Source organism: Ranitomeya variabilis, chromosome 3, assembly GCF_051348905.1.
Source record: "Ranitomeya variabilis isolate aRanVar5 chromosome 3, aRanVar5.hap1, whole genome shotgun sequence".
NCBI lineage: Eukaryota > Metazoa > Chordata > Amphibia > Anura > Dendrobatidae > Ranitomeya > Ranitomeya variabilis.
The window spans coordinates 503,483,753-503,511,709 of record NC_135234.1 but is presented as its reverse complement, the minus strand read 5'-3'; positions in this window follow the sequence as shown (position 1 = coordinate 503,511,709).

Here is a 27,957-nt window from a genome sequence, read left to right as displayed (position 1 = left end):
ACACACACACACAGAATGTATTTCCAATGGTGGAATGTAGTAGATTTCAGATGCAAAATCATAGGGAGGAAGATCCAATTCTCCATTCATGAATTCAGCATGACCCCACTGATGTCCACAGGCAAAGAACAAAATGAATCTATAAATTGAAGTCGTTAAAAATAAGAAAAAAAAATCTTGCAATTTTCACACTCACTCTGTTGTTAACATACTTCACGTCCTTTCGGGAACAGTTTTCAGAAGGCTTATTATAATCAGAGGCAGGATGAATAACAACTTATACACAGGTGATAATACGGGATCCACAATTCACAACAGGTAATTTCTCATCTGACCCTGCTCCCCTTGTTTTACATTGACTTTTGCACATGCTCATTAGATACTTCACTACAATATTGGATTGTTTTCCTCATTTAAAAAACGACAGTCTAAAATTTTCGACTTATTTGTTTGATTTTGATCTTGCTAGCAAACTTTAGGACTTGCATGAAAATCTTATGGAGCACCAGTGTAGGGCAATTGTTCACTACTAGTACATACTTGTAGCAAAACATATCTAATGGTTTCCATCAGTATCGAAAATCCCTATGCTTTCAAATGCACTTACAATAAGTACTGTAACCAATGCATTTTATCCAAACATGTACCAAAATAATACTTTTTTGACATATATCAGGAATATTATATTTTATGGACCTGTTAGCTGTCTATACAGGAGCATTTCCTGCAAAATCTATTAAAAAGAGATGTTGACAATTTACCCTGCATTAATGTTTGTCTTTCACTCTAATACATTTTTATTTTGTGTGCATAAACTACTTGAGGTTTGGGAAGCGCATGATATTGGATAACTCCGCTAAATCTTCATTTTCAGCCTATAAAAAATAGCAGCACAGACATAACAGAATCGTTCTGATGCATATGTTCACTTTGCTTTTTATTCAGGTTTATTCAGGTTTTGCTGTTTTTTTTTTTTTAGTATAACTAGTATTTCACTAGTGATCCGAGGCTTAGCGCCTCAGGCTTGGTAAATGCATGCAATGAATGTATATAAATATTTTACAAACCAGAGTCTAGGTTTCTGTGTGATGTCTTGATCTCATCTTTATACCGTTTCCGAGTGAAATCTTTCCATCCCTTGTGGTGTAATCAGTCTTATGGAGAAAACAATATATATGTATAATTACGTATTCCACACGTTCATCGTACAGAATCACATGGAGGCAGAAGACGATGCCGGAAGTATTGTCCTCCCATTGAAAAGCTTGGTATTTGACATCTATGTCTCTGGAGGTATGCTCTGTACATAGTCTCCGCACTGGATAACTGTGCAAAGCTGCTTTACTCTCACGCTGCTGAGGACATTTCCCAGGCGGATGTTTCAAAGCTTTGCCTGACGGATTCTCTCTGTTCTGTTCATGAATAAATATTGAACCAGCCTTTGGATGAGTACGAGCAGAGGATGTAGGGAAGCAGGATTTGCATATACAACTGAACATTTTTCTCGCTGTGTTATTATTGTCATTTTCCATAATGGCAGGATAAGTCTCAAACAAGTTATCAACACTAAGATCTCTAAATAGTAAATGATAGCCCAGACGCCGGAGTTATTGTTGTACCTCGCCATACATTCATGTTTGTACCTCTGTTCCCTACAGGTAATACACCATGGAGTTAAAAATGTAAAGCCACATAGACCTGTAAAGTTGGGCACACCAGTTTCATAAAATGTATTAAAAGGCACAATTTAGAAGGGGCAATACTGTACCAACACTGTGGGGGAGATTTCTAATTACTGTTCAGTCATTTATAGCCAAAGGTTAAGGGGAATCTGTCACCAGATATATAATCTGAGAGCAGAATGATGTAGGGGCAGAGAGACCAATTCCAAAAATTTAACACTTACTGGACTGCTTGGAGGAGTTTGGATAGACTCCCTGTTTTCTCTGGTGTAGATGTAGCAGTGGTCAGAACACTGGGCTGTGTATAACCCTTATTAAAGCCATCTTTTACATTAATAAAAGGTCAAATATGTTTTCTATATATTTGCAATGGATCTGTACCACCTTGACTGAACATCCGGACAGCTCACTGACCAGTGCATCAATTTTGCATATGGGCAGCACACAGACTTACGCTCATGTGAATGCTCATCCTTATTTAAAGGAGTGTTTCCATCTCCAAGATTCTATCCCAAAATGTGTTAGGTATAATAATAAAGAGAATTAGACCTACTGGTAATTTGCTTTCCAGGTAGTCCCTCAGGACAGCACACTAGAGCAGAGGTGTCAAACTGCATTCCTCGAGGGCCGCCAACAGGTCATGTTTTCAGGATTTCCTTGTATTGCACAGGTGATAATTTAATCACCTGCACAGAATGATTCCAGCACCTTGTGGAATGCTAAGGAAATCCTGAAAACATGACCTGTTGGCGGCCCTCGAGGAATGCAGTTTGACACCTCTGCACTAGAGGGTAGTCCTTCATTGACCTATAACGGGACAAGATCACAGAGAAGTTAAAGGCCCCTTCCACCTCCACCCGCCAGTGTTTTTCAAAGTACCACAGAAAGTTGGGATGCAAATGGTGCATACGAGTCACTAGAAACTCATATGTAAGAAATCCTTTAACGGCTCCCGCTTGATCTCGATCCATGGTGACTTGATGGAACAATGATCTGCAGGAAGGTCGATCTTGTGTTAGTCTAAAGATAAACATAAGGGAGGGAAAATAAGGGTGCTGTCCTGAGGAACTACCTGGAAACCGAATTATCGGTAGGTCTAATTCCCTTTTTCCTTCGTTGCCCTGGTGGTGTGCTTGGGATCATTATCATGCTGAAAGACCCATCCATGTTTCATCTTCAATGCACTTGCTGACGGAAGGAGGTTTGCACTCAAAATCTCACGAAACATAGTCCCATTCATTCTTTCATGTACATGGATCAGTTGTCCTGGTCCATTTGCATAAAACAGCCCCAAAACATGATGTTGCCACCCCAATGCTTTACAGTAGATATGGTGTTCTTTCGATGCAACTCAGCATTCTGACTCCTCCAAACACGACGAGCTTTGTTTATACCAAACAGTTCTACTTTGGTTTTATCAGACCACATGACATTCTCCAAATACTCTTCTGGATAATCCAATTGCTCTCTAGCAAACTTCAGATGGGCCCGGACATGTACTGGCTTAAGCAGGGGGACACGTCTGGCACTGCAGGATCTGAGTCCCTGGTGGAGTAGTGTGTTACTGGTGGTAGCCTTTGTTACGGTAGTCCCAATTGTATGCAGGTCATTCACTAGGTCACCCCGTTCGGTTCTAGGATTTTTGCTCACCGTTCTTGTGATCATTTTGACCCCACGGGGTGAAATCTTGCGTGGAGCTCCCGATCGAGGGAGATTTTCAGTGGTCTTGTATGTCTTCCATTTTCTTATTATTGCTCCCACAGTTGATTTCATCACACCAAGCTGCTTGCCTATTGCAAATTCAGTCTTCCCATCCTGGTGCAGGGCTAAAATTTTGTTTCTGGTGTCCTTCAACGGCTCTTTAGTCTTCACCATAGTGGAGTTTAGAGTGTGACTGTTTGAGGTTGTGGACAGGTGTCTTTTATACTGAAAAAAGTTCAAACAGGTGCCATTACTACAGGTAATGAGTGGAAGACAGAGGAGCCTTTTAAAGAAGAAGTCACAGGTCTGTGAGAGCCAGAAATCTTGCATGTTTTTACGTGACCAAATACACTGCTCAAAAAAATAAAGGGAACACTCAAATAACACATCCTAGATCTGAATGAAATATTCTCATTGAATACTTTGTTCTGTACAAAGTTGAATGTGCTGACAACAAAATCACACAAAAATCATCAATGGAAATCAAATTTATTAACCAATGGAGGCCTGGATTTGGAACGATGCTTAAAATCAAAGTGGAAAATAAAATTACAGGCTAATCCAACTTCAGTGGATATGCCTCAAAACAAGGAAATGATGCTCAGTAGTGTGTGTGTGGCCTCAACATGCCTGTGTGACCTCCATACAATGCCTGGGCATGCTCCTGATGAGGCGGCGGATGGTCTCCTGAAGGATCTCCTCCCAGACCTGAACTAAAGCGTCCGCCAACTCTAAGACAGTCTGTGGTGCAACGTGATGTTGGTGGATGGAGTGAGACATGATGTCCCAGATGTGTTCAATTGGATTCAGGTCTGGGGAATGAGCAGGCCAGTCCATAGCTTCAATGCCTTCATCTTGCAGGAACTGCTGACACACTCCAGCCACATGAGGTCTGGCATTGTCCTGCATTAGGAGGAACCTAGTGCCAACTGCACCAGCATATGGTCTCACAAGGGTCTGAGGATCTCATCTCGGGACCTAATGGCAGTCATGCCACCTTTGGCGAGCACATGGAGGGCGGTCCTGCAAAGAAATGCCACCCCACACCATTACTGACCCTCTGCCAAACCGGTCATGCTGAAGGATTTTGCAGGCAGCAGATCGCTCTCCACAGCATCTCCAGACCCTGTCACATCTGTCACATGTGCTCAGTGTGAACCTGCTTTCATCAGTGAAGAGCACAGGGCGCCAGTGGCGAATTTGCCAATCCTGGTGTTCTGTGGCAAATGCCAAGCATCCTACATGGTGTTGGGCTGTGAACACAACCCCCATCTGTGGATGTTGGGCACTCAGACCATCCTCATGGAGTCGGTTTCTAACCGTTTGTGCAGACACATGCACATTTGTGGCCTGCTGGAGGTCATTTTGCAGGGCTCTGGCAGTGCTCCTACTGTTCCTCCTTGCACAAAGGCTGAGGTAGCGGTCCAGCTGCTGGGTTGTTGCCCTCCTACAGCCCCCTCGACATCTCCTAGTGTACTGGCCTGTCTCCTGGTAGCGCCTCCAGCCTCTCGACACTACGCTGACAGACACAGCAAACCTTCTTGGCACAGCTCATATTGATGTACCATCCTGGATGAGCTGCACTACCTGAGCCACTTGTGTGGGTTGTAGAGTCCGTCTCATGCTACCATGAGTGTGAAAGCCCAACCAACATACAAAAGGGACCAAAACATCAGCCAGAAAGCATTGGTACTGAGATGTGGTCTGTGGTCCCCACCTGCAGAATCACTCCTTTATTGACTGTGTCTTGATAATTGCCAATAATTTCCATCTGTTGTCTATTCCATTTGCACAACAGCATGTGAAATTGATTGTCAATCAGAGTTGCTTCCTTAGTGGACAGTTTGATGTCACAGAAGTTTGGTTTACTTGAAGTTATATTCTGTTGTTTCCTTTATTTTTTTGAGCAGTGTACTTTTTTTCCACCATAATTTGAAAAATAAATCTTGCCAAATCAGACAAGGTGATTTTCTGGATTTGTTTTCTCATTTTGACTCTTATAGTTGTGGTCTACTTCTGATGTCAATTACAGGCCTCTCTCATCTATTTAAGTGAGAGAACTTGCACAATTGGTGGCTGACTAAATACTTTTTTTCCCCACTGTATGTCAATAATGGAAAAATTCAGTATGAATGGGGTAAATTAATTATGCAGCAGAAAATGGAGAGACACCCCCCTGTTATACCCCAACACCAATAATGAACTGCAGTGATTGTTGGATAATTATACTTGTAACACCGCAGCCACAGAATAGACTTAAAAAAAACTTTACTGCCCAGAACAGGTATGGTGCTAGCCACTGCCACAACACAAAAAGGACTGTACAGTCCAATAATAGACTTGCATGTGCTTAATAACCCAGGACTGATCCTTCACCTGTTCCCAAGGGCTCAGATTAAACCTTGGTTACAGACCAGCTTACCATAGCGCAAGGAGACCAGCGGGACAGAGACCCTGAATTGCTGGAAGATCAAACAATAACCGTTAGTATATGGATCAATGGGCAGAGCATTGGCGTGTTTATTCATTACTCATCCAGGAGTTCACAATGTCTATTATGAATCCTTAGATCTCGAGGCCTCAAGAAAGGGGCTGGTACTGAAACTAAGGAAATATGCAGTCTGGCAGGTGACATCCCCTGCCATTACCAATGCAAGGTTCCTCATCAGAGCCCCTGATAGGGAAGCATGGATCATTCATTACTCCTGTGATGCCAATGTTAACGACACAGAGTCTTGACTCTGGAATTGGTGAAAGTGGCCTAAGTAAATGTCCTTACAATTGGTTGTACCATAAACATATATGCCCATATAGATACACACATACATAGACATACATGCACACACTCATATAGCAAGAAAATCAAACTGATTTGTTATATCCACGGCTGGTTCCTAACACAGTACCTTGGTAAAACTCTGGGGGACTGGTAAGAATCCCTTCCTTCAGGAGACACTCCGTTTGAAACTGATCTGTAAGACTCATTAGTGCAAACATTATATGTCAACATTTTTCCTTTTTTTTCTCACATCCAGCACAAGCTTTCAAACCTGGGCTCAGCCTGGAAAAAAAATAAGGCCTAAAAGGTGATCCCACTTCGATGTGCAAATAAAATAGAGAACAACACGAGGTCTTCTCCGTGATATTTGTACACCCGGACTGCAACAGTGGCTGGAACCCTCCTCTGTAGCTGGCGGCTAGAAAGTTTCTTCCCATCACAGAGGGTGATTATCTACTGTGGGGCAGTGAGACTATGGGTTCTCACCTGGATACAGATTCTTTATTGTAGGAGCTCTGACTGCTGTAAGAGTAGTAAGAGTATGGGATCCTCTGCCACATGATGCTGTACTGAAGGTGGTGGGAAGGTTACCGCGTTGTATATCAATGGATCAGTATTTAAACTGGAGATCATCCTGAGGGGTCACACCCGCTGGTGATCACAGACAAATAGTGGAGAAAAGGAAGATCATCGGCACATCCATCCAGGATATATATAAAACTTGTCTTTTTTGGAAGAAATATGTCCTGTGAATAAGGATGTTTTCAGGCAGCAGAAATGCGTCAGGTTTCGTGAGGTTTCACTTTTACCATGTTTTATTAATTTCATTCAATAAAGACAAGTTTTATATATCCATGACGCTGCACTGTTGATTCATGCCAAAGTACAAAGAGGACCGAGATACCTTCCCTGATAAACATAATATCACAGATTATGGGACTAGTGTTATGACCCCAATGGCGAGGGTCTCAGAGGAACGTGGAAGTCTGCAGAGTACAAAAATCCAGCTCATAGGGCAGTGGTAACTGGGTTGACCATATATCTACTCCTAACGCCAACACTAGAAGTAGCCGGGGATCATTCCTACGTTGATTCTAGATGACACGCGCCAGCCGGAGAATCTAGCTACCCCTAGTAGAGGAAAACAAAGACCTTTCTTGCCTCCAGAGAAGGGGACCCCAAAGCTGGATAGAAGCCCCCCACAAATAATGACGGTGAGGTAAGAGGAAATGACAAACACAGAAATGAATCAGGTTTAGCACAGAGAGGCCCGCTTACTGATAGCAGAATAAAGAAAGGTAACTTATATGGTCAACAAAAACCCTATCAAAATCCACACTGGAAATTCAAGAACCCCCGAACCGTCTAACGGTCCGGGGGGAGAACACCAGCCCCCTAGAGCTACCAGCAAAGGTCAGGATATAGATTTGCAATAAGCTGGACAAAAATACAAAACCAAAACAAATAGCAAAAAGCAAAAGGCAGACTTAGCTGATATAACTGGAACCAGGATCAGTAGACAAGAGCACAGCAGACTAGCTCTGATAACTACGTTGCCAGGCATTGAACTGAAGGTCCAGGGAGCTTATATAGCAACACCCCTAACTAACGACCCAGGTGCGGATAAAAGGAATGACAGAAAAACCAGAGTCAAAAAACTAGTAACCACTAGAGGGAGCAAAAAGCAAATTCACAACAGTACCCCCCCCCTTAGTGAGGGGTCACCGAACCCTCACCACGACCACCAGGGCGATCAGGATGAGCGGCATGAAAGGCACAAACTAAATCGGCCGCATGAACATCAGAGGCGACCACCCAGGAATTATCCTCCTGACCATAGCCCTTCCACTTGACCAGGTACTGAAGCCTCCGCCTGGAGAGGCGAGAATCCAAGATCTTCTCCACCACGTACTCCAACTCGCCCTCAACCAACACCGGAGCAGGAGGCTCAGCAGAAGGAACTACAGGCACAATGTACCGCCGCAACAAGGACCTATGAAATACATTGTGAATAGCAAACGACACAGGAAGATCCAGACGAAAAGATACAGGATTAAGGATTTCCAATATCTTGTAAGGCCCAATAAAACGAGGTTTAAATTTGGGAGAGGAGACCTTCATAGGAACAAAGCGGGAAGAAAGCCACACCAAATCCCCAACGCGTAGTCGGGGACCCACACCGCGGCGGCGGTTGGCAAAGCGCTGAGCCTTCTCCTGTGACAACTTCAAGTTGTCCACCACATGATTCCAGATCTGCTGCAACCTATCCACCACAGAATCCACCCCAGGACAGTCAGAAGGCTCCACATGACCCGAAGAAAAGCGAGGATGGAAACCAGAGTTGCAGAAAAAAGGCGAAACCAAGGTGGCGGAACTAGCCCGATTATTAAGGGCAAACTCAGCCAACGGCAAGAATGTCACCCAATCGTCCTGATCAGCAGAGACAAAACACCTCAAATAAGCCTCCAAAGTCTGATTGGTTCGCTCCGTCTGTCCATTAGTCTGAGGATGGAAAGCAGACGAAAACGACAAATCAATGCCCATCCTACTACAAAAGGATCGCCAGAACCTGGAAACGAACTGGGATCCTCTGTCAGACACAATATTCTCAGGGATGCCGTGCAAACGAACCACGTTCTGGAAAAACACAGGAACCAGATCGGAAGAGGAAGGCAGCTTAGGCAAAGGAACCAAATGGACCATCTTGGAGAAGCGATCACATATCACCCAGATAACGGACATGCCCTGAGATAGCGGAAGATCAGAAATGAAATCCATGGAGATATGTGTCCAAGGTCTCTTCGGGACAGGCAAGGGCAAGAGCAAACCGCTGGCACGAGAACAGCAAGGCTTAGCTCGAGCACAAGTCCCACAGGACTGCACAAATGACCGCACATCCCTTGACAAGGAAGGCCACCAAAAGGACCTGGCCACCAGATCTCTGGTGCCAAAAATTCCCGGGTGACCTGCCAACACCGAGGAATGAACCTCGGAAATGACTCTGCTGGTCCACTTATCCGGGACAAACAGTCTGTCAGGTGGACAAGACTCAGGCCTATCAGCCTGAAATCTCTGCAACACACGTCGCAGATCCGGAGAAATAGCTGACAAGATAACTCCATCTTTAAGAATACCAACAGGATCAGCGACTCCAGGAGCATCAGGCACAAAGCTCCTAGAAAGAGCATCGGCCTTCACATTCTTTGAACCTGGTAAATACGAGACAACAAAATCAAAGCGGGAGAAAAACAATGACCAGCGGGCCTGTCTCGGATTAAGGCGTTTAGCAGACTCGAGATACATCAGATTTTTGTGATCAGTCAAGACCACCACACGATGCTTAGCACCCTCGAGCCAATGACGCCACTCCTCAAATGCCCATTTCATGGCCAACAACTCCCGATTGCCCACATCATAATTTCGCTCGGCAGGCGAAAACTTCCTAGAGAAAAAGGCACAAGGTTTCATAACAGAGCAACCAGGGCCTCTCTGCGACAAAACGGCCCCTGCCCCAATCTCCGAAGCATCCACCTCAACCTGAAAGGGAAGTGAGACGTCAGGCTGGCACAAAACAGGCGCCGAAGTAAACCGGCGTTTCAACTCCTGGAAAGCCTCCACGGCAGCAGGAGCCCAGTTAGCTACATCGGAGCCCTTCTTGGTCATATCCGTCAAAGGTTTCACAATGCTAGAAAAATTAGCGATAAAACGACGGTAGAAGTTAGCGAAGCCCAAGAACTTCTGAAGACTCTTAACTGACGAGGGCTGAGTCCAATCAAGAATAGCTCGGACCTTGACTGGGTCCATCTCCACAGCAGAAGGGGAAAAAATGAACCCCAAAAAGGGAACCTTCTGTACACCAAAGAGACACTTTGAGCCCTTGACAAACAAGGAATTTTCACGCAAAATTTTAAAGACCAACCTGACCTGCTCCACATGCGAATCCCAATTATCAGAAAAAACCAAAATATCATCCAGATAAACAATCAAAAATTTATCCAGATACTTCCGGAAAATGTCATGCATAAAGGACTGAAAAACTGAAGGCGCATTGGAGAGCCCAAAAGGCATCACCAAGTACTCAAAATGACCTTCGGGCGTATTGAATGCGGTTTTCCATTCATCACCTTGCTTAATGCGCACAAGGTTGTACGCACCACGAAGGTCTATCTTGGTGAACCACTTGGCACCCTTAATCCGGGCAAACAAGTCAGACAACAGCGGTAAAGGATACTGAAATTTGACAGTGATCTTATTTAAAAGCCGATAATCAATACAAGGTCTCAAAGATCCGTCCTTTTTTGCCACAAAAAAGAATCCCGCACCAAGAGGGGAAGAAGACGGACGAATATGTCCTTTTTCCAGAGACTCCTTGATATATGAACGCATAGCGGTATGTTCAGGTACCGACAGATTAAACAGTCTTCCCTTAGGAAATTTACTGCCTGGGATCAAATCTATAGCACAGTCACAGTCCCTATGAGGAGGCAGTGCACTGGACTCAGACTCACTGAAGACATCCTGATAATCAGACAAATACTCCGGAACTTCCGAAGGCGTAGAAGAAGCAATAGACACAGGCAGGGAATCCTCATGAATACCACGACAGCCCCAACTTGAGACTGACATAGCCTTCCAGTCCAGGACTGGATTATGGGTCTGTAACCATGGCAGCCCTAAAACGACCAAATCATGCATTTTATGTAAAACCAGGAAACGTATCACCTCGCGGTGTTCAGGAGTCATGCACATGGTAACCTGAGTCCAATACTGCGGTTTATTTGCTGCCAATGGTGTAGCATCAATACCCCTAAGAGGAATAGGATTTTCTAATGGTTCAAGAGTAAATCCACAGCGCTTAGCAAATGAGAGATCCATGAGACTCCGGGCAGCACCTGAATCTACAAACGCCATGACAGGATAAGATGACAGTGAGCAAATCAAAGTTACAGACAGAATAAAATTAAGGTTGCAAATTACCAACGGTGACAGGACTAACAACCTTAGCTATACGTTTAGAGCATGCTGAGATAACATGTGTAGAATCACCACAGTAGTAGCACAAGCCATTCCGGCGTCTATGAATTTTCCGCTCATTTCTAGTCCGGATTCTATCACATTGCATTAAATCAGGTGTCTGTTCAGACAACACCATGAGGGAATTTGCGGTTTTTCTATCACATTGCACCGAATTAGGTGTCTGATCAGACAACACCATGAGGGAATTTGCGGTTTTGCGCTCCCGCAACCGCCGGTCAATTTGAATAGCCAGTGCCATAGTATCATTCAGACCTGTGGGAATGGGAAAACCCACCATAACATTCTTAATGGCTTCAGAAAGGCCATTTCTAAAATTAGCGGCCAGTGCACACTCGTTCCAATGTGTCAGCACGGACCATTTCCGAAATTTTTGGCAATACACTTCAGCCTCGTCCTGCCCCTGAGACATAGACAGCAAGGCCTTTTCTGCCTGAATCTCAAGATTGGGTTCCTCATAAAGTAAACCGAGCGCCAGAAAAAACGCATCAAGATCAGCCAATGCCGGATCTCCTGGCGCCAGCGAAAAAGCCCAATCCTGAGGGTCGCCCCGTAAGAACGAAATAACAATTTTTACTTGCTGAGCAGAATCTCCTGATGAACAGGGTCTCAAGGACAAAAACAATTTACAATTATTCACGAAATTCCTAAACTTAAACCTGTCTCCGGAAAACAGTTCAGGAATCGGTATTTTAGGTTCTGACCTAGGATTTCTGATAACATAGTCTTGTATGCCCTGCACACGAGTAGCCAGCTGGTCCACACTTGTAATCAAGGTCTGGACATTCATGTCTGCAGCAAGCATAGCCACTCTGAGGTGAAGGGGAAGGAGAAAAAAAAAAAAAACTCAGAATCTTCTTTCTTATAATCCCTCTTCTGCAATGCATTAAACATTTAATACTGGCCTGGCAAACTGTTATGACCCCAATGGCGAGGGTCTCAGAGGAACGTGGAAGTCTGCAGAGTACAAAAATCCAGCTCATAGGGCAGTGGTAACTGGGTTGACCATATATCTACTCCTAACGCCAACACTAGAAGTAGCCGGGGATCATTCCTACGTTGATTCTAGATGACACGCGCCAGCCGGAGAATCTAGCTACCCCTAGTAGAGGAAAACAAAGACCTTTCTTGCCTCCAGAGAAGGGGACCCCAAAGCTGGATAGAAGCCCCCCACAAATAATGACGGTGAGGTAAGAGGAAATGACAAACACAGAAATGAATCAGGTTTAGCACAGAGAGGCCCGCTTACTGATAGCAGAATAAAGAAAGGTAACTTATATGGTCAACAAAAACCCTATCAAAATCCACACTGGAAATTCAAGAACCCCCGAACCGTCTAACGGTCCGGGGGGAGAACACCAGCCCCCTAGAGCTACCAGCAAAGGTCAGGATATAGATTTGCAATAAGCTGGACAAAAATACAAAACCAAAACAAATAGCAAAAAGCAAAAGGCAGACTTAGCTGATATAACTGGAACCAGGATCAGTAGACAAGAGCACAGCAGACTAGCTCTGATAACTACGTTGCCAGGCATTGAACTGAAGGTCCAGGGAGCTTATATAGCAACACCCCTAACTAACGACCCAGGTGCGGATAAAAGGAATGACAGAAAAACCAGAGTCAAAAAACTAGTAACCACTAGAGGGAGCAAAAAGCAAATTCACAACAGACTAGCATCTATTAACAGGATGTTGATCAAGGAAACTAGTCCAATTGCCGTATGTGGAGTTGGGAAGGATTCTTTCTCCTAACGTGATTAGCATCTACCTCATGGGATTTTCTACTCCCAGAACAGTAGTATGTCCTGTTATAGGATGAACTCAATAGACATATGTCTCCCCTCAACCATAACTATGAAAGAGTCCTGACTTTAGCACTTAAGGGCAGTAGCTAAATTGAGACTCCTGTTTCAAAACAGAAGAAATACTAAAATACTAGGCCAATCTGAGCATAGCTGGTCCTTTGGCTAAGCCCAGTTGCAAAGAATGAGACAAAGGAAGATGAATCTGGGGCCAGAAACAGGAGGACTAACCGGAATCGAAGCCAGAGACAAAATGTAAAGTGATAGACCAGTGACACAAAATATGAGGCACATTGTGCCTGGCCCGAGGCACAATGTCGGTGGCATGATGCCCAAAACCAGAGGCATAAGGCACAAAGCCAAAGGCACACTGCACAAAATCTGAGGCACCATGAGGCACAAATAGCCACAAAGGCACAATGAGATGCAATGAAGCACAGAGGTTATATGAGGCACTCTGAGGCACCATGCAGGGCCGGCGTTAGGGGCAGGCAGACCAGGCAGCTGCCTGGGGCCTCCGCTCCTCCAGGGGCTCCAGCTAGCGGCAAGTAACGCAGCCGCTATGGGGCCCCTGTGAGGCAAGAGGGCCCGCCTGCCACCAGCGCTGACTCCCCCGCCGCATTGAACTATACAGGCGTCTGCTGGTACAGTTCAAAGCAATGATGGAGGAGAGAGCGTCACCTGACGCTCCCTCTCCCATCATTCCCCGCTCTGCCTCTGACACAGCGGGTGCGTGTCATCGCGCACTCGCTGTGTGTCAGGCAGTGCGGTGGCAGCCGCCGACACAGGAGCAGGGAGCAGCGCGGGCATGAGGAGAGGTGAGGAGCTTGTGTTTTTTTGTTTTTTTTTTACTGGATTGTGCGGCCATTCTCTGGAGGAGAGAGGCGGGGAGGAAAGGGGGGATGTGGGCAGTGCTGTATACTACTGTATGGGCAGCAGTGCTGTATACTACTGTGGGCAGTGCTGTATACTACTGTGCGCAGTGCTGTATACTACTGTGTGGGAAGTGCTGTATACTACTGTGGACAGTGCTGACTACTGTGTGGGCAGTGCTGTATACTGCTGTGGGCAGTTCTGTATACCACTGTGGGCAGTGCTGTATACTAATGTGTGGGCAGTGCTGTATACTACTGTGGGCATTTCTGTATACTACTGTGGGCAGTTCTGTATACTACTGTGGGCAGTGCTGTATACTACTGTGAGCAGTGCTGTATACTACTGTGTGGGCAGTGCTGTATACTACTGTGGGCAGTTCTGTATACTACTGTGGGCAGTGCTGTATACTACTGTGTGGGCAGTGCTGTATACTACTGTGTGGGCAGTGCTGTATACTACTGTGGGCATTGCTGTATACTACTGTGGGCAGTGCTGTATACTACTGTGGGCAGTGCTGTATACTACTGTGGGCAGTGCTGTATACTACTGTGGGCAGTTCTGTATACTACTGTGGGCAGTGCTGTATACTACTGTGTGGGCAGTGCTGTATACTACTGTGTGGGCAGTGCTGTATACTACTGTGGGCAGTGCTGTATACTACTGTGTGGGCTGTGCTATACACTACTGTGTGGGCTGTGCTATACACTACTGTGTGGGCTGTGCTATACACTACTTTGTGGGCTGTGCTATGCACTACTGTGTGGGCTGAGCTATACACTACTGTGTGGGCTGTGCTGTATACTACTGTGTGGGCTGTGCTGTATACTACTGTGTGGGCAGTGCTGTATACTACTCTGTGGGCAGTGCTGTATACTACTCTGTGGGCTGTGCTGTATACTACTGTGTGAGCAGTGCTGTATACTACTGTGTGGGCAGTGCTGTATACTACTGTGTGGACAGTGCTATATACTACTCTGTGGGCAGTGCTTTATACTATGGTGTGGGCTGTTCTATATACTACTGTGTGGGCTGTGCTATATACTACTGTGTGGGCTGTGCTATATACTACTGTGTGGGCTGTGCTATATACTAAGTGGCTGTGCTATATACTACTATGTGGGCTGTGCTATATACTACTATGTGGGCTGTGCTATATACTACTATGTGGACTGTGCTATATACTATGGGGGTGTTATGGAAATATTAGGGTTGGATAAATATATCCCTGTGTGTGCTGTGGCCGCTCCCAATTAGACTGAGTATTTTGAGCGCTCATCAAGAATGGACTGTACACAACTGTGACAGAACAACATTCCATCAATACTGATACTTTATTGTACATACATAGTTTTATATTTTCACATAGAAAGGAGTGGTTAGGGGTTGTCAGGGGTGGTTAGTTAATTATCATATTGTCTAGCTCCTCTGTCATTGGTTATCTAAACATATATGGAATATTGTGATTAATGCTCATATGACCGCTGATCAAGCAACTAAACTCGAGTTCTCTGTCTAGGACAAAGTGGAGACACCTGACCAGCAGTCACCAAACATCTGACTCTGTTCTGCTTTTAGGGGTGGAAAACCCCATATGATCTGTCTGGGTTATATCAGGCTTATATCAGTTCAGTTCGTGTCAGCCATTTTAAACCATTGATTATAATATATATATTAGCTGTGAGCATATAAGTATATATTTGATTATAGAGGAGTATACATGCAAGTGAGATCTACATGATATATATATTTCTATCACAAGCCCCCCTTAGATATCACTTGCCCTAATCCTAGCCTCCTGTCCCAAAGCGCTGCAACTCTTTTGTGCTGTTGGCGAACTGACACAAGCCTAACGCCTGTGCCCCACTCCATACAGACTTTTCGCAAATGGGCGGTCAGGAGATCTGTCCCTAACGGGGGTTCGTTGCAATCAGTCTCTTAGTCAATAGCATGTGTAGTGAGCGATGTGTAGTCTTTATCAGGGAGGTCATCTATTCGGTCAGGCCGCAACATCATTCTGGCTTGGGTGTCATCTTATGGTAGGGGAGCTTTCTTGCAACGCGATGAGTGGATCCAAGTGGGTCTTCCCTCCAGTTTCACAGAGTTTGGTGTCATCAGCAGCACTTGAACAGGATCATCAAATCTGGGATCGAGTGGTGTTCTCCTTACAAGCTTTTTCACCAACACCCAATCTCCTGGCTTCTAGGAGTGCATACCGGACACCGAATCTGGATCTGGCAATGAAGAAAAAACTCGAGAATGGATGTTAGCAAGTTTCTTGGTGATTTCAATTACATAAGCAGACAAAGTATCATATTACATAATCAGCTGCTAAGGGAAAGGATACCCCTAACCTGGGACTAGACACAAACAAAATTTCATATGGTGACAGCTTTTCTGGGCCTCTGGGAGTGTGCCTAACACTGAGTAGTGTGATTGGGAGTGTGTAGGCCTAAGTCTGACCCTACTGCTGACTAGATCTCTCATGTGAGGTTTGCTGTGAATGCAGGTCCCTGGTCACTCTCTATCACTTCTGGGACCCCATAGCTGCATATCTCGTCTCTGAGAGTAGCTTCTTTGCAGTAGTCTTTGCTGACTGGTTCCTCACTGGGAAAGCTTCTGGCCATCCTGAGAACACGTCCGCGACCACAAGGGCATATTCGAATCCTCCACTTGGCGGCATCTGGATGTGGTCTATCTGGATCCTCTGGAAGGGGGTACAGTGGTCTGGCAAGACGATGTGTGGGAACTTTCTTCATTCTCCCAGGGTTGCATTTGCCACAGGTCAGACAGCTGTTTATGAACTTGGCTGTTAGGGTGGAGATTTCTGGAGTGAACCAGTAAGCACCAATCGAATCATTCATCTGTGTCTTTAATCTGTGTGTGGGCCCATGTGCCCACTGGACCACCATAGGGTACATGCTTCGGGGTAAACAGGGTTTGTAGTCCATTTAGTATACCCTTTCTTCTTCATGTGTTGCTCACTTCTGCATCCAGCATTCCTTCTTGTCCTTTGGGGCTTGCTCTTGCAACTTTTTTGAGCAGATCCCAAGATGTCATCTTGTCAGGTTTCCTGTCTTCAGCCGTCCTGTAGTAGCCGTCCGGCTCTACGACCTCTTCCACTTGTCCATATTGTCTTTCCTTGACTGTTTCTTTGGCTGCCATATCCGCCATGTTGTTGCCTCGTGCCCCTACTGTGTTCAGTTTTCCATGCGCTTTGACTTTTAGCATTGTCACCACTTTTGGAAGTTGAAGTGTGTTCAGCAGGTCCTTAATGGCTCCATTGATGCTTCACGGTTGTTCCGCTTGCTGTGAGGAAGTCCCTTGCAGCCCAGATGGGTCCGAAGTCGTGTGCTATGCCATGCAAGTACCTTGAATCGGTAAACATTTTCTCAGTCTTGTCTTCTGCCATCTGGTAGGCCTTCATCAGCGCTATCAGTTCTGCTTCCTGGGCTGACAGACTGGGCGGCAGACTTCTGGACCACAGGATCTCTTGATTGCTGGTCGCTGCACCTCCCGTGTGGAATCTTCCTTCATCATCTGCAAATCTGGAGCCATCCACATAGAGGATCAACTCTGGGTTGGTCAGTGGCTCTTCTGCCACCTTGGGTAGTCCTGCTGTTTCCTGTTGCATGATGCTGAAGCAATCATGGTCATCCGTCCGGAGCAAATTCAGATCCCTGCAGAAGGTATCATGCAGATTTTGATCAGACTTTTTATCTGAGGATCCGTATCTGTATCCCCCCTTGGGAGTGGGAGTAGAGTGGGCGGATTGAGGACTGTGCATTTGGAGATGGTGACATTGTTGGGCAGGAGTAGAGAGCACTGGAGGCGAAGATGCCTGGCGGTGGAGAGATGTTTTAGCTGGGTTTGGTTGAGGATTGCTGAGATGTCATGCAGAGCCAGGATTTCCCATGGTTTTTCCACTGATGTCAGTAGTCCTGTCCAGGAGGGCATGTGCCGCAACTGCTGCTCTCATGCGGGAGGAAGAGGCTCCCCTTGCAACTGGATCCAGGCAAGCTGAAAAGTAGTCCGAAAGTCTCTGCTTTCCCCCCTGAAGCTGTGTCAGGACTCCAGTAGCAAGGCCCTCTTTTCTCATCAAGTAGAGACGGAATGGCTTCTCGTAGTCAGATGGGCCTAGTGCTGGTGCTGAGACTACTGTGCCTTTTAACTTATTGAACGAGCTGAAGACTGCATCAGTCAGGAGGAACGGGGCCAAGGAAGACCTGTAGGACAATCTTCTCCACTGTGGTCTTCCGGTCATCTGTCAGGTGTTTCGCCTGGCGAGCAATACAGTGTCTCTGGAATGTAACTTGCTTCAGACACCACTGGACTTCGTTCTTTGAGATCTTGCAGTGCTGCTCCGCCAGGTAGAGTAGGAGATACAAGGAATGGGCTTTACACATGTCAAAGTCAATTGCACAAAGGAGTAGATTGTCCATGTATTGTAGCAGGGTCACTTCTGCATGTTCTGTGACTCGGTTGGTGAGAACTGTGGACATTGCTTTGGTGAACTGTGAAGGGCTGTTCTGGGCCCACTGTGGCATCACTGTCCATGTGTGGTGTCCCCCCTGGTGTATTAAGGCAAACAGGAACTGGTCATCCGGGTGAAGGGGGAACACTGGAGAAAACCTTAGCCAGGTCGGTCACTGTGAACACTTTTGCTGTGGCAGGCACATTTGAGAGCAGAGTGTGCGGATTCGGCATAATTGCAGTTTCAAACACCGTGGCGTCATTCTCAGCTCTCAGGTTATATACCATTCTGAACTTGGCTGGCTCTCCTTTTACAGTCTTTTTCTTGACGGGGAAAAGCGGGGTATTGCAAGGCGATGTGCGAGGAACAATGATTCCTATTTCCAGGTAGACCTTCAGTTGGTCAGAGGCAGCTTGACTCTATGCCTGGCCTGGGCCTTACGAGGGTACGGGGTACATGGCTGAGTGACACCCGTACTGGGGCAACTTGAGGTTTTCTCATGTGCTGGGGTCCCTTAGACCATAGACTTTCTGGTACTACATCCAGTACCTCCTTGGGTAGGCCTCATCAATTGTTTAATGTTCTTGTAGGGCCGCCAGCATGACTCTTCTCGGGTCAGGGATGAAGAAAGTGTCACTGTCCCATCTTCCTGGAACACTGTGGTTGCCTTCAGCTTCTGCAGTAGGTTCGCTCCCAGCAGGTTGAGTGGCAGGTCCTTTACACCACAAACTGGGACAGGATAGAGTGTCCTGGCTGAGTGCACACGCTCAGTGGCTTTGTAAGCTGAGAATGTCTGACTTGACCATCAATGCCCATGCGAGACACAGAGGATTCTGATAGGCAGGTGGGATCAGCGAGTTCCACAGGTGTCATCACACTTCTGGCTGCACCACTTTGGATCTGACAACGCCATCCACTTTTAAAGGTAATTTGAGGTATTGGTCCTGCAGATGAAGTTTTACATGTCAGGAGCGTAGTGTCTTGCGGACCTGGCTTGCTTGCCTCTGTCCTATGGATGGGGTACTTCACTGCTTTCTGCACTTCCTCCTTGACCTGTTTCTCTGGACCAACTCTTGGGTTGCATGGGTCCAGTCTCCTCGGGGGCGTGAGTGCTGGTCTCCGAATGGAGGTGTGGGTGCTTTGCACTGGTTCTGGAAATGGCCAAACTTGCCACAGATGTAACACTTGACACTTTTTCTGTCTTTGTAGGGTGGTTGCGCTTCCAGGTCAGTAGTCACCATGAGAAGGGCTGTCTTCTGCACCCCTGGTTGAGACTCAATCCTTTTGGCTACTGTGGACAACGGCATGATGGGTACTGTAGCGGCAGCGGGGTCCGGCCTGCTGATTGAAGCTGCGGTGGTAAGACGGGGCCTGCAGGTGCATTCGTGACGAGGCCCGGGGTGCCATGAGACCGGCGGCTGCATCCAACCCAAGGTCTTGGGGCGTTACAGGGGCTGCGGCTGCATCTGCCGTCACTTCTTACCCCTGGTCTGACATAGCTTCTCCCCTTTGCTAACCTTATTGAGGTCGGTGTCTCCTCTCTGGAGTCTGCAGCGGTTCTTCCGGTGTGTCGATCGGCACTTTGTAGCGTCTTCACCTCTGGCTCCCCTTCTGGTGTTCTCAGCAGCACGGCACCCTTTTCCTTCTTTGCGCTCTTTGTGGTGCTATAATGGTGGCAGTTTTGGTGACAATCGGCAATAAACAGTCTCCTAGGCGCACATAAAACATTTTGCTGGGTCAGTCCACTGTTATTGACCTGTTCTCAGGCCTAGCCACTATCAGTGGTTTCCTAATTGGCTGTCTCAGTCCATGCACAAAGGCCTGTGTATCTGGTCATGACTCATGAATGGTGAAGCCCAAGTCTTGGAATACTTGCATTACTCTGCCATGAAACTTCTTTACAGACTCTGTCTTATCTTGGCTCTTGGTTTTGGCTTGTCCTGCCAATCTGCCTTTGGCCCACTCTCTGAGCTGTTATATTAGCTGTGGCCCTGACTCCCAAGCATGTACATCTGATTCTGCTGGAAGTTTGAATTGTTCCTTCATGATTGGCCAGAGTGCATCACCTGCTTCTATTTTCATTCATGGCCCAGAGATCATTCCAGGTGGCTGCATATGTTTGCTGCTTCTGCTACTTTCTTCGGTAAAATGGCATGGGATGCATCCCTGGGTCTGGAAAATTGTCACCTGACTTGAAGTGCAGTGCACATAGTGTAATGGTGGTGCCTCTATCTGCCCTTGCATTCTTGGTGCCTGTGGGTTTCTTTTCTAGTACTAGACAGCATGTATGATGTTCCCTCTTCATCTTCATCAGAGGAATAGTTGTGATAGCTTGTACTGGGGTCATACACTGACTGATTTTGGACTTAGAAGTTGCTTTTTTATGTGAGGATGTCTCCCCCCTTGCTGAAGCTATGATGGATTAGGATTATAGTTTCATGTTGGTGTGAATGTGGATGTAGGCAGCTCTGACCGGTGCTGAAGCTGTACATTATCAATACATGGTGATATCAAAGTTCACGTAAAACCTTAAGGGTTACAATATTGTTGACTGTGAAATGAGGTAACGGAGGATCTGTCAGTGAGCTCGTTCTGATATCATTCCTCCCCCCTCTGCACCCAGGGCTGAGCTGTCTGCTACCTGATGTGTCTAGGGCTGCCCACTGTAGGGGGGGGCTTTCACCTTCTTTCCCCGATAACTGGCAATGGCTGGACTGTGCCAGGGACACCTTGTGCTGTAAGCACCATATTGTTTGAATTGGGCGTTGGCCCAGCCGGCAACACGGAGGAAAAAAGAGGAAGAAGAAGGAGGAGGGGTTGATGAGTGAGACAAAGGAATAGTAGGAGGGGAGAGAGAAGGAGGAGAAGAGAGGAGAGAGAAGGAGGGGAGAAAGAGGGTGAGGAGAAGAGGGAGTAGAGATGGGTGTGGAGAAGGAAAGGAAGGAGGAGAAAGGTGTGGGGGAGTGGAGAAGGAGGGAGGAGAAGATGGAGGGTATGGAGGAGAGAGATAGAGAGGGGAAGAGAGAGAGAGAGAGGAGAGAGAAAGGAGAGAGAATGCGGAGAGAAAAGACTGACAGAGAAAAAAAGAGGATAGATGAGAACAACAAGAATAATAGAGAGGAGCAATTATGCCTTCTCCCTGTAGGGAGAGACGGGGCGCACCACATACTGTGCAAAAATAACTACCTACACCATGGATTCTGCTAAAAGCAGACTGCGCAGATTCTCCCGTCTCATACCCACAAAAATCACTTCCTGGTTTGCTCACATAACTTTCTGTACCACCTAAACGATGTAAGCTCTGCTGCTACTTCATACCATGTATTGGCATTCAGCAATCTAACATCAGCTAACTTCCCCTATTTTCCTTTCTACGTCATGCCACTCCGCAGCTTGAAGTCTGCCATTCTAATGAATTTCACGTACTTTGTACCTTCCAAAATCTTCACATACTTAACACCTTCGTGTCCTGCCACTATCTAAGGGCTGTTTTCTCATCAGGAAGTAAAAAGACTTTCCTGTTGCTCGGCCACTTTATTCCCCATAGCAAAAGCAAAAAAATGAAAATGAAAAACACACAAAAATGAGAAAAGAAAACAGTACTAAAAAAAACTTCTAAAAATGAGTATATAAAACACTAAGAAAAACTCAAAACGATAAGAAAAACCGTCAAAAACTTAGTTCACAACCAAAAATTCAAAACTTTGATACAAGAGTACGGAAAAAAAAAAAAAAAAAACTTTTTTCAAAAATAAATAAAAAATAAAAAAGGTAAAGAGATTGAAGATTGAGGAAAACTTAATTAAAAATTTTAAAATGCCGCAAAAAGAAAAAAACCCCTTAAGAGAGTAAAAAAAAACCTAAAAATTAAAACGCCTCTTCTCTTTTTTTTTTTCCTTTAGAATCTCTGCGCTCAAATGCAGTCAGAGACACACTTCCTCTTAGATATCACGTATGCCATTGCAATAATATCAAATGTCACTAAAATCACGTTTCTGAAAACACTTATGTCACATCAAAAATGATAGATACAACTTAAATTTCACTTCTTCACAAAAAAAAAACTACACATAGCCAGCATTGCAGTCAGAAAAAGCCAGATGTGACAGTTTGATTTACAATGCATATCTCTCCTTCAGCAGCCGAAAAAGAGGAAGTTTAAGAGAACTATTTCTGCTTCTTAAAGCGGCAATAGTACATGACACAAACAGACAGATAGACAATCCGAGAGATGCCCTTTTAAATTCTGTGACACATGCAGGCTGCGCTGGGAACAGACTACTGCCAATCGCACTGGACGCACCTGCGCCCGGGCCACCTGAGTGCTTGAGAAGCACAACAAGCGGGAAATCTACCACCCCGGTCCGGACGTCCTGACTGGATCGCCGGCACTACGGGAATCTGCAGTAGCCCTCTTAAGTTATCACTACCCGTGCCTGGAACATGGGACTACCTGCCCCGGAACTCTGCGTGTTCCTCCTATGCACGGGAATCCTGCAATAACTTATCGAGCGATTTGACCTCCTGCGGTCTGTTTCTCAGCAACCACAAACAAAAGTCACTTTTTCCTTCCTCTCTCGGATTTTACACAAATACATATACACGGTACACAGCAGACACCTCCCAGGGTGGATTCGTGGCTACGGATTTTTTACACTACCTGGGAATTTGTGACCACATCTGACCGGCAAGAGGCATAGACAAGGACTGGGCACAGGGGACTTTCAGGTAAGATGATAACATTTTCTTACCTTACTTATGGAGCTGCGCAGTCTCCTGCCCCTGTGCCAGGCCACGCTACAACTTCCGTATGTCCGGTCAGAAGGATCCCGTGCGTTTCATCCGAGCCGTTGGGCGCCATTTGTTATGGAAATATTAGGGTTGGATAAATATATCCCTGTGTGTGCTGTGGCCGCTCCCAATTAGACTGAGTATTTTGAGCGCTCATCAAGAATGGACTGTACACAACTGTGACAGAACAACATTCCATCAATACTGATACTTTATTGTACATACATAGTTTTATATTTTCACATAGAAAGGAGTGGTTAGGGGTTGTCAGGGGTGGTTAGTTAATTATCATATTGTCTAGCTCCTCTGTCATTGGTTATCTAAACATATATGGAATATTGTGATTAATGCTCATATGACCGCTGATCAAGCAACTAAACTCGAGTTCTCTGTCTAGGACAAAGTGGAGACACCTGACCAGCAGTCACCAAACATCTGACTCTGTTCTGCTTTTAGGGGTGGAAAACCCCATATGATCTGTCTGGGTTATATCAGGCTTATATCAGTTCAGTTCGTGTCAGCCATTTTAAACCATTGATTATAATATATATATTAGCTGTGAGCATATAAGTATATATTTGATTATAGAGGAGTATACATGCAAGTGAGATCTACATGATATATATATTTCTATCACAAGCCCCCCTTAGATATCACTTGCCCTAATCCTAGCCTCCTGTCCCAAAGCGCTGCAACTCTTTTGTGCTGTTGGCGAACTGACACAAGCCTAACGCCTGTGCCCCACTCCATACAGACTTTTCGCAAATGGGCGGTCAGGAGATCTGTCCCTAACGGGGGTTCGTTGCAATCAGTCTCTTAGTCAATAGCATGTGTAGTGAGCGATGTGTAGTCTTTATCAGGGAGGTCATCTATTCGGTCAGGCCGCAACATCATTCTGGCTTGGGTGTCATCTTATGGTAGGGGAGCTTTCTTGCAACGCGATGAGTGGATCCAAGTGGGTCTTCCCTCCAGTTTCACAGAGTTTGGTGTCATCAGCAGCACTTGAACAGGATCATCAAATCTGGGATCGAGTGGTGTTCTCCTTACAAGCTTTTTCACCAACACCCAATCTCCTGGCTTCTAGGAGTGCATACCGGACACCGAATCTGGATCTGGCAATGAAGAAAAAACTCGAGAATGGATGTTAGCAAGTTTCTTGGTGATTTCAATTACATAAGCAGACAAAGTATCATATTACATAATCAGCTGCTAAGGGAAAGGATACCCCTAACCTGGGACTAGACACAAACAAAATTTCATATGGTGACAGCTTTTCTGGGCCTCTGGGAGTGTGCCTAACACTGAGTAGTGTGATTGGGAGTGTGTAGGCCTAAGTCTGACCCTACTGCTGACTAGATCTCTCATGTGAGGTTTGCTGTGAATGCAGGTCCCTGGTCACTCTCTATCACTTCTGGGACCCCATAGCTGCATATCTCGTCTCTGAGAGTAGCTTCTTTGCAGTAGTCTTTGCTGACTGGTTCCTCACTGGGAAAGCTTCTGGCCATCCTGAGAACACGTCCGCGACCACAAGGGCATATTCGAATCCTCCACTTGGCGGCATCTGGATGTGGTCTATCTGGATCCTCTGGAAGGGGGTACAGTGGTCTGGCAAGACGATGTGTGGGAACTTTCTTCATTCTCCCAGGGTTGCATTTGCCACAGGTCAGACAGCTGTTTATGAACTTGGCTGTTAGGGTGGAGATTTCTGGAGTGAACCAGTAAGCACCAATCGAATCATTCATCTGTGTCTTTAATCTGTGTGTGGGCCCATGAGAGAATGCGGAGAGAAAAGACTGACAGAGAAAAAAAGAGGATAGATGCGAACAACAAGAATAATAGAGAGGAGCAATTATGCCTTCTCCCTGTAGGGAGAGACGGGGCGCACCACACACTGTGCAAAAATAACTACCTACACCATGGATTCTGCTAAAAGCAGACTGCGCAGATTCTCCCGTCTCATACCCACAAAAATCACTTCCTGGTTTGCTCACATAACTTTCTGTACCACCTAAACGATGTAAGCTCTGCTGCTACTTCATACCATGTATTGGCATTCAGCAATCTAACATCAGCTAACTTCCCCTATTTTCCTTTCTACGTCATGCCACTCCGCAGCTTGAAGTCTGCCATTCTAATGAATTTCACGTACTTTGTACCTTCCAAAATCTTCACATACTTAACACCTTCGTGTCCTGCCACTATCTAAGGGCTGTTTTCTCATCAGGAAGTAAAAAGACTTTCCTGTTGCTCGGCCACTTTATTCCCCATAGCAAAAGCAAAAAAATGAAAATGAAAAACACACAAAAATGAGAAAAGAAAACAGTACTAAAAAAAACTTCTAAAAATGAGTATATAAAACACTAAGAAAAACTCAAAACGATAAGAAAAACCGTCAAAAACTTAGTTCACAACCAAAAATTCAAAACTTTGATACAAGAGTACGGGAAAAAAAAAAAAAAAAACTTTTTTCAAAAATAAATAAAAAATAAAAAAGGTAAAGAGATTGAAGATTGAGGAAAACTTAATTAAAAATTTTAAAATGCCGCAAAAAGAAAAAAACCCCTTAAGAGAGTAAAAAAACCTAAAAATTAAAACGGCTCTTCTCTTTTTTTTTTTCCTTTAGAATCTCTGCGCTCAAATGCAGTCAGAGACACACTTCCTCTTAGATATCACGTATGCCATTGCAATAATATCAAATGTCACTAAAATCACGTTTCTGAAAACACTTATGTCACATCAAAAATGATAGATACAACTTAAATTTCACTTCTTCACAAAAAAAAAAAACTACACATAGCCAGCATTGCAGTCAGAAAAAACCAGATGTGACAGTTTGATTTACAATGCATATCTCTCCTTCAGCAGCCGAAAAAGAGGAAGTTTAAGAGAACTATTTCTGCTTCTTAAAGCGGCAATAGTACATGACACAAACAGACAGATAGACAATCCGAGAGATGCCCTTTTAAATTCTGTGACACATGCAGGCTGCGCTGGGAACAGACTACTGCCAATCGCACTGGACGCACCTGCGCCCGGGCCACCTGAGTGCTTGAGAAGCACAACAAGCGGGAAATCTACCACCCCGGTCCGGACGTCCTGACTGGATCGCCGGCACTACGGGAATCTGCAGTAGCCCTCTTAAGTTATCACTACCCGTGCCTGGAACATGGGACTACCTGCCCCGGAACTCTGCGTGTTCCTCCTATGCACGGGAATCCTGCAATAACTTATCGAGCGATTTGACCTCCTGCGGTCTGTTTCTCAGCAACCACAAACAAAAGTCACTTTTTCCTTCCTCTCTCGGATTTTACACAAATACATATACACGGTACACAGCAGACACCTCCCAGGGTGGATTCGTGGCTACGGATTTTTTACACTACCTGGGAATTTGTGACCACATCTGACCGGCAAGAGGCATAGACAAGGACTGGGCACAGGGGACTTTCAGGTAAGATGATAACATTTTCTTACCTTACTTATGGAGCTGCGCAGTCTCCTGCCCCTGTGCCAGGCCAGGCTACAACTTCCGTATGTCCGGTCAGAAGGATCCCGTGCGTTTCATCCGAGCCGTTGGGCGCCATTTGTTATGGAAATATTAGGGTTGGATAAATATATCCCTGTGTGTGCTGTGGCCGCTCCCAATTAGACTGAGTATTTTGAGCGCTCATCAAGAATGGACTGTACACAACTGTGACAGAACAACATTCCATCAATACTGATACTTTATTGTACATACATAGTTTTATATTTTCACATAGAAAGGAGTGGTTAGGGGTTGTCAGGGGTGGTTAGTTAATTATCATATTGTCTAGCTCCTCTGTCATTGGTTATCTAAACATATATGGAATATTGTGATTAATGCTCATATGACCGCTGATCAAGCAACTAAACTCGAGTTCTCTGTCTAGGACAAAGTGGAGACACCTGACCAGCAGTCACCAAACATCTGACTCTGTTCTGCTTTTAGGGGTGGAAAACCCCATATGATCTGTCTGGGTTATATCAGGCTTATATCAGTTCAGTTCGTGTCAGCCATTTTAAACCATTGATTATAATATATATATTAGCTGTGAGCATATAAGTATATATTTGATTATAGAGGAGTATACATGCAAGTGAGATCTACATGATATATATATTTCTATCACAGGGGTATATTATATTCTATGGGGGAGGCTGTGTTATATACTATGTGGCTGTGTAATATATTTGGGGGGTACATTATATTCTATGGAGGAGGCTGTGTTATATACTATGGGGGGCTGCATTATATTCAGTGGGGGGCTTTATTAGATTTTATGAGGGATGATTGCATCATACCCTTTGATGGGGCTACATTATATTCTATGGGGAGGTGGGCTGTATTATATCTTGTTCGGGGCTACAGTATATTCTATGGGGGGCTGTATTATATTTATATTCTATGAGGGGTGATTGCATCATACTCTATGAGGGGGCTACATTATACTATATGACGGGCTGCATTATATTCTATGGGGAGGTTACATTATACTCTGGGGGGTTACATTATACTCTGGGGTGGCTGCATTATACTCAGTGGGGTGGCTGCATTATACTCCATGGGGTGGTGGCTGCATTATACTATATGTGGGCTAAATTATACTGTATCGAGGACTATGGGGAATACATTATACTATATGAAGAACTATGGGTTGCATTATACTATGGGAAGTGAATTGTACTACATGGATGACTATGGCGGTGCATTATACTATATGGAGCACTGTGAGGAGTGTATTATGCTATATGGAGGATTGAGGAGTATATTTTAATATATGGAGGATTATGAGGAGTGTA